The sequence below is a fragment of the Platalea leucorodia genome, assembly GCF_965183815.1.
Source record: "Platalea leucorodia genome assembly, chromosome: 14".
In the NCBI taxonomy this organism is placed as follows: Eukaryota; Metazoa; Chordata; class Aves; order Pelecaniformes; family Threskiornithidae; genus Platalea; species Platalea leucorodia.
Genome location: NC_138836.1, coordinates 3,943,957 through 3,952,525, shown reverse-complemented (window position 1 = coordinate 3,952,525; position 8,569 = coordinate 3,943,957). Strand labels below are relative to the sequence as shown.

The 8,569-nt window shown below is 42.5% G+C and overlaps 1 pseudogene across 1 annotated transcript; it reads right to left on the bottom strand.

The window, feature by feature from the left end:
- Window positions 1-525: 525 nt before the first annotated feature.
- LOC309597280 (kinesin-like protein KIF2A) lies at window positions 526-3,682 on the bottom strand (annotated as a pseudogene). Its single transcript has 2 exons — window positions 3,545-3,682; window positions 526-1,988 (listed from the first exon to the last, which is right to left on the bottom strand). The product of its transcript is annotated as a kinesin-like protein KIF2A (transcript).
- Window positions 3,683-8,569: the final 4,887 nt, after the last annotated feature.

Here is an 8,569-nt window from a genome sequence, read left to right as displayed (position 1 = left end):
GCTATAAAAAAGCCACTGCTTATGCCATGACAAAATAACCTTCATTTCCCAAATGTATCATACTCAGAAATGACAGTGCTTTGCACGCCTTTTTAAATCACTTGAAATGCCTCCTACCCTGGGAATGTGACTTTCATTTTGGCGCAGCTTCACACAGCCCTGGAGCAGGCCCCATCTAGGGAGGTACATATATATATATGTGTGTGTGTGTATTACAGCCATGAGGAGGAAACCTGCCCAGATGAGATGACACACATTGTCTGTAAATTCTTGCCTTTTCCTACAGGTTAGATCCTCACAACTGCACAATTTTACTTTCTACAGTGAAAAATACCTGGAAACAGCACTGCACTATTTTTCTACATGTCTAACCCACTACTTTCAAGAGAAAAACCAACCAGAATATCCCTGCAGACACTATTTATGATTTTTTTAAGCATTCCAGTTGTTGAGCGGTTGATGCAGTAGCATCATAACAGCTCTCATTTTGCAGCAGTTTCAGGGTCCAGGGGTCTCTGGCACAGCTTACAGCATATGGGATTTCTTCATGCAGCTCTGGCTGCTGCCCTGTTCTTCCTTGCAAAGAGCTGACCAGAATAATCTGACTTTTTCTTGGATCTCGGTCAGGATGCCAATTTTTTGACCCGGGACTGATTCAAGCTGTGCAGCGTAAAAATCTACATTGTAGTCTATTTCGCCAGTGACTTCTAAGAATACTTTAAACCATCGCAGAGATTCCCAATACTCCTCCATAAGCATTTTCTCATCCACCTCTTTTCTCTTCTGTGTTTTCCCCCTGGCACTGAAAGTAAATAACTGGGGCAAGACTTCCTTGTCTGCCTGAACCCCAAATAGCTGTAACAGCCGTCCTGGGACGGTCCTGAATAGTCCAGCATTTCTTCACATCTTTCAGCCAATGTGGGAACTTGAACACCTCCTGACAGGGTTGTCCAAGGGAATTTAAATCCACCACCAGCTACTTCACACGGTTGGCATACTGTAGGGTGTTAACGGTGTGCTTGCAGGATCTCATTCCTGGAGAGATAGTGGCAACCATGCAGCTACAGGAATTTTCCCCTATAAATGAGTCCCTCGGGAGTTTGCTAGCCCTGAACAGGGTGTGGGCTCTGTTACACCCCAATGCCCTGATACACTCCTTCAGTGCCAGGAAGCTTTTATTAATATCAGCCCCCTCCAGCCTTGTTTGCCTGTCTGCAGTGGAGATGTCAGCTCCTCGCTCATTCCCAGCCAAATCAATCAGGCAAAACTTGGCATACAAATGCCCTCTTCTCAGGTATGATCTGGAATATGGTATGGCTCCGGGATGAGTGAGCATTGGCAGAAGTCTTGCCTGACATGCAATACTTGCTACCCGTTTCAATTAGCTTGATGACATCTTCCACACTGGTGGCTTCTTCCTCCCACAGCCCCACCACTTGGATCTGCTCTTTACCATCTTCCAGCACTCTCAGCTGCTTCTTCTGGTTCAGAAGGTCAAACGCTTTGCTCCCATAAATCTCAAAGAAGGCCCCATAGACTCAAAACTCCAGTTTCTGGCAGCTGGGGTCCTGCAGCCCGCGGAAGACATTCTCGGCAGCCAGGATGTAGATCCCTTTGGAAGGCTCAGGGTTCTTGATAGAGAAACTTCCCCTCACGGTGTGTGTCTCGCCGCTGCCTTTCTGGCCGCAGGCAAAGCAGGCAGCCATGCTCCCCTGGAAGATGGTCTGCATCAGGGGCTGGGCGGTGCGCCTGTACGCCAGCTCATTGGTGGCACAATCATTGAAGGCATGGTCAAAGCAGAAGACCTGGCTGTCCAAGTACCGTGTGAGGTCCAGCTTCTGCTTAGCTTCATGCACCGTCACCATGTCCTGTCAGGGCACTGTCACTACATCGACGTCATTGAGCTCAGCCTCCTGTTGGTTCAGTGGCCGCTTCCGAACACACGCACAGATGTGATGGGGCCGGCACGGTGTGGCAGCCCACAGCGCCTCGCAGTCCAAGTGGCTTCAGCACTTCTGGATCATGGCCATCAGTCCTGGGGTGGAGTGAAGCGGTGGCCTGCTGGCGAGCAGGCAGGGCTCGAGCTTGCCCCTGGCCACAGGGGGTGCCATGGGGCTCAGCGCTGCCTTCACCCGGCACCGTGTCACAGTGGCCCGGGTGGCCCCCCGGGGGGGCTGTGGAAGTGGTTCAGCTTCAAGGTTGAAAATATAGGCGTTTTTAACCAGCTGCTATGGGCGGAAGGAACATATAAAGCTGCCATCACCTGAAAAGGCCTATTTGAGTTTCCAGGCTGGCGTGCAGCTGCTGTGACACATCGTGTCTAATTAGATCAGTCACGTTGTGTTAAGCTAATGCCAGTGGCACAAGAATTTATAGCAGTGACACAAGCGCAGAGACTCAAGAGAGCCTTCTCGTCCTGCAGTGACCACACAAAAATGCAGAAAACAACATGTTGTTTTCAATTACCTTGAGCATAAATTCTGAATTCTTTTAAAAGGCTTTGAATGCCTTGAAATCCCACTTGAGAAAAAAAGGGCTTAATAGAAAATGAATGAAAAATAGAGTTGCAGTGTGAGTGCGGTGGGTACATCTGCATCCACAAGGAAGAATTTGATATCATTTTGGTAACTGGAACAGCTGATGATATTTTCAATCCATTTCTGTAATGCTCTTCAGTCATCTGGATTCCTGAATACAGAATTTCAAAGTTCTGGCTACAGGAAAATCTTTTTAACATCTTGGCTTACATAAGATTTTTGGTTCATTTTGGCAGGTAGCTTCAGACATTCAGTGACGAGGACTGTTATTTACAAAAATATTCAAATGCCATAACAGCTCTCAGAAGAATGCTTGCAGAAATAGCAGTAAACTTACATAAGCTTGAAATAAATAAAACCAATTCAGAAGGTTTCTTTTAGAAGATACTTAATTGTCTCCATTTGTTCTTGCCTTTTGACTGGTAACTTAATATGATGAATTCAGGCAGTCTGAGATCACCAAAACTTAACAATAAGGAGAATCTTGGATGTCCTTATTTACCAACCCTCCTGTGGAGCCAAAACACCAATTAAGATGTGTTATAATTTCTTGAAGGAGAGCAATTAATATTCACTTTTTTTGTCAGGAGATGTAGGCACCATGACTGTTGCTTTCAGCTACTTGTGCTTGACTAAATCCTCATGCCTTTGAACGTGCTTTAAATGTAATTAAAAACATTTTTATGTGGGGAACTCATGTCACTGTTATAGAGAGATCTGGTTCTTGGGTCTCCATCTGAAAACTCCAGCTTGATGAAGGATGCAGAGTAGTAAAGCGGCAGCAACTTGTTGGCTAGATTTTGGAGATAAAAGCCTGCCATGTACGCTGTTAGATAAGTTTGAAGAAATACAGAGTGCCAGGGATATAGGGTAGAGCAAAGCTGTGATTTTAAAGGCTTGTTCAGCTTTCCATGGCAACGTTGTCTGTCTTAGTACGAGTCCTTGCTCAAATTCTTTTGTCAGATCCAGAGGTCAAAACACCCCGGAGTAGCAGACTGCAGCAGTACCCCATGAATGGGCCGGAGGGATATAATGAAATCAATCCTTGTGGCAAACTGCCTTTTCTGTTTAATGTTTGGAGACCTTTTTAGACTCTCAGACGGGCATCGGAGTTCAGTCAAGCTTCTGCTTGAGGAATTTGACATTCGCTCTTGGATAGCTTAACAACTTTTATTCATCTGATGTTCCTAGAGGATACACATGCTGTAACATGCGCTCGCGTAACTCTGCAATCATACCCGCCAAGCTGTGTAAGCAGTTACTCGTCTTGGTTTTAATTAGTGATATCGTTGCAAGGGAAGATGAGTCAACTTCATTAAAGTACTGAAATAGCCCCAAATAACCATAACAGCGGTCTAATTTGGGGAGCGTTACACAGCACTGCTCAGAGAAAAACGGCTTTTTAAAGGAAACTAACTGATTGAGGGTTGCCACCAAATTTCAGTTAGATTGAGCTTCATTTTCCAGTGCTCTTAGAATACAAATTGTCATCCCAAATAAATACTGAAGAAAAACAGGGGACTTCCAAATACTGTCAGTTGTACACTCCCTGTACAGAAAAGGTAATACAACCTCAGCGTGGGGCCAGGATCATTTTAGACCCATGATGAGATACTTAGCAAATAAGACAACCACACTTCAAACCCTCTGACCCAGAAAGGAGCCAAAGATGCCAGTATTTCTCATGGTTGGACCATATGCTAAGTAAACAAAAAGATAAAACTGTTACTCATCGGTTTATTTACAAAACTTGCAAATTGCCAATGGCGTAACTTGCCAAAAAATAAACTCAGAAATTATGCTATTGATCAGGCACAATTTTTTGACCTTGTTTAGAGAAGCATTCTGGAGAACATAAACATCCAAATATGTGTTTTAAATATGAATCTCGCATGAGACAAAACATCAAATCAGCTTTTTTATAGCATTGTTGCAAACTGACGCCTAGCAGCTGTTGAGCTCATTAGATCGCACCAGGCTTCTCTGCTTGCCTGGCACAGCCACGCAACCTGAAGCTGATTTAGTTCTTGGTGAGCTCAGCCTACATCCCAGCCCCTCTGTCACAGTAAGCACTCATCAATTGTCCTTTCTTAAACAAACCACTAACTACTCTTTACTGAGAGCCCATCTGTTGAAATTCGAGTATTTTTCTACAATAAGAATGTGCTTGGATCTATCAGCATGTTTGGTCTTAGAAGGGATGGCTTCGATTTTCAGGTCATATATGTAATGATAATGGCTGACCTGTCATTAGCCCACAGATTTAACATTTATAATGGGAAGTGGAGCAGCCTGCTTTTCGGAGGCTACAGATAATTGCAGACCTCAGGGAGTTCTGCTTCAGGTATGGGTATAAATTCATCCCAGTGAGCATTAAAGCTAGGGACTCAAAACTAGAGCGTACCTTTCAAAACGGCAGTACTGTGCATCTGCTTCAGTCATTTATATAAAGGATTAATCCTTGTGAGAAAGCTCCTAGAACATGGATGATCAAAACCCTGTTTTTATAGGGCCTTCAGCTGCCTCTGCACTGGAAAGAGATGCCACTAGGAGAAAACTGAAGAGGGGAGTTCTGCCGAGATTGTGACAGGCAAATACAGTGGCTAACTGACAAAGCAACAAGAAGTAAATATTTCAAATGCACTCGTATTTGATTATTTTAATCGATTTAAAATAACCCAGGTTTTTTTCTTTCACTTTTCCGATGCAATACCTTGTTGCTGTTTAAGACTTTAGGATCCCTAGTTGAGGTGTGGCCCCAGTTATGTCTGATTATTTGCCCTTGCATCTTTGAAAAATACTCGCATAGGGCTATTTTATAATTCTAATAAGACACCCAAGCCTGCAAATTATAGTGCAGTAATTCACACCTGCTGCATTTAACAGCTCTCAGCCTTCAACCTTACTCTAACAGCACCATCTTGTGAAGTGTTGCACTATAAGTCACTCCCAGGAGTGCCTTGCTGCTCCCTCTTCATGTTGGCATCTAATTGCTGAAGCAATCATGTGTGATTTTGTACACAAGAGAACTAAAATTTATGCGAGTGCCTCTTTTATAAAGAATATGCTTTTAAAAAAGAGAAAAGACTGTACTTGGCTTGAGATTACATGTTTTAAACTCTGACAAATATTAATGGTTTTGATGGCTATGCATTTACAAGCAGCTTTTATCTTCCAACACAGATGGGGAAAATGAGAGATTAAACCAGCACTATGATCAATTAACCAGTAATTTTAAAAAGAAGTGTAAAATCCTCTTCATCAAGTACAAGGGTGCCTGCACGCGTGTTACCTCAGAGAGGTGCTTAAGTCCTTGACAAACGCGGAATGTCACAGCCGCAGCCCTAATGGCAGCGAAGGGGAACCGCCTGCTCCCTGCAGTCACCCTGTGGTACCAGAGCAGTTTCCCGTGCCAACCCAAACGCATGTAGAGACCAAAGCCCCCTTCCAGTTCTCCTAGCCAAGTGCCGTCTTAAATCAGGACCCAAAGGAAGGTGATGTTTTGATGTTAATTTCGTCTGGTTTTCAGATCCCAAGTAGTAAATTAACATGAAATTACTGCCTCAGTGCTCCAACTTCCCTGCAGTGTCCTGGAGGAGAGAAGCACATATCTGGACAGAAAAGGCTGAATTGTTATCATGGTAGGAGGTAGTTATTCTATAATATATCAAAAAGTTTATGTTGGATTAGAGCTGAAGAACCGTCAAAAGGAAATTTTGCCGCAGACCCAGATGCTGGGTTTTAATCAAGATTCATGTCCGCAGGTATTTTTAGGGATGGTTATTTATTGACCGGCATTAAGGTGGCATCTAAAGACCTTATGTTAAAATCAGGACTCCGCTGTGCTGAACAGCACGTAAATATTTCCAGAAAAAGACAGTTTTTCTTCAGTGAGTTTTCTGCTGAGGTTATAGACAGCAATTACAGAGTGGAGAGGAGAGGAAAGGAAAGGAAGAGAACCAGAGAGGGGAGGGAGGAAAGGAACCCTCTCCAGAGAGGGGAGGGGACCAGTCTTTTTCCAGAATCTTTAAAGCTTTTGTTCATCTGCAAAGAAACCCTGAAACAAACTCTAACACAGACTGTGCAATAGCTTAAAAGCTTGTAACTTATTCAAACACCCTTCAAATAATTTGCAAACACACATGAGATTTTTTTGTTTGTACTTTTTAAAATACCACCATATTACAGAAGAAAGTAAAGGATTTGCAATCGTACTGTGAGTCATCAGAGAATAAATGCAATGTGCAGCAGCAAAGCTAGAATGCACAGCCTGTTAACAGAAGATGCTTTACTATCACAGGATGTAAAAAAACCCAAAAAACCAACCCCCCCCCACATTTCTTCTGTTACTTTTCCACTGCTACCAAGCTAACTGTCAGCTCGCCCTACGTGCAAAAAGCTGTGGTCGCAACCTGAAACATTAATACAGACAACCAGTCCTTTCTGCCAAAAAACTCAGCATTCAGACGAAACGTGATGAGGCAAATAACAGTTTGTATTTCACACTTCATGGGAGCTGTACGGATGCATAAATCTGCCCACACACAAACTCCTTTAAAGACCAAGATCCTGATCACAACTTGTAAAAAAAAACCCAAACCAAACCCAACACACAAACCCCAAAACAAACCCCAAGCCTTGATAAGGGAAACAACTGCTGTTCTCTAAGTGGGAAAGCACAGATGGGGTCTACCATACTGAGGGGCCTAGAGGACTCGCATAATGTTGTGTAGAGAAGTGGGACCATTGCCAACGCCATAGATTTCTATTAGAGCTACACTGCACTTCTCTAAGCAATGGAAACAACTTTCATTCATCTTACGAAGTAATAAAAAGAAAGCAAAATAATTATTGGTGTCATTGTGAAAGAGGATGAATTCCAGCTAACTCAATGAAAGTTGTGGATTACAATGAGTTACCAAAAAAAAAAAGAAAATAAAAAAGGCAAGCAGTATATTCTTTTCTCAATGTTTTAATGAGGCACAGTCAATTTTTATTATTATGTGTTTACTAGTCTCTTCCTGGCAGAAAACAGTATTTAAAATTAATGTAACTAATCTGAAAATCGGAGTGAATACTGCTAATTCATACAACAGTTTAGTTAGGTCTAATTCATTTCATAGTTAGAAACATTCTGTTAATGTTTAATACATAGAGAAGCTTTTAGCAACAAATTCTTTCTAATTACTGAATCTTTCTGACTATCCTCATCTGGCTGAACGTGTAAACAGACTTGTTCTTAAATGCTCCAAGATCCCTTTTACAAGACTTTCATTAAAAAAAATTATGGAGCTTTGCAGCCATATAATTGTTTTAAGCCTTAACATTTCAAAGGACTTAACAAACGTTAATTAAAATCTGATCCTACTCTTAGAAGCATGCAGACATAGCTGGTTTTTATTGGTTACCAGGATCTGCAATCCTGAACCACCCTCCTTGCAGTTAGGTACCAAGCAATCAACGTCAAAGCCCGGCACCCCCACGTTTCTAGGTCTTTCTACCTGAAGTGTTGGATAACCTTCACGCTCTTTGAAGTTGTGGGGAATGCAAGGGTTTTGCAGTTCTGAAAGTCACGCTACCTATCTAAGTGCTCACGCATGGATTTTAAGTGACTCACTTCAGATTTTGAAGTTTGAAAGCTGAGACAGAGAATAATTTTTGCAAAAAACGGTTGAAGGCTGTTATCCTCTCTTGGTCTGCATAAGTAGGTGCTTGCTTCCCAATTACCTGTCTGCCACTAGAATGATTGATTTCAGTGCTTTATGAACAGCATATGCAGTCCTTCTATGTTTAGATAAAAGATTACAAGGACTATCAATCCTCATGCTCTTGTGTACAGTATTAACGCTGTCTAGAATTAATCTATTTCTACCATGGACTAGTGTTTTTTAAGTATATTAGTAGTAATTCCAGCCTGCAGAAGGGATGAAGCACTGCGAGGGATCCAGCCTGCCAGGTATAGTTTAGAAACGTTTTTGGCAGGTTAAGTTTATTTCTCCTGCCAAGTTAAGGACATAACATTTGAGGATAAA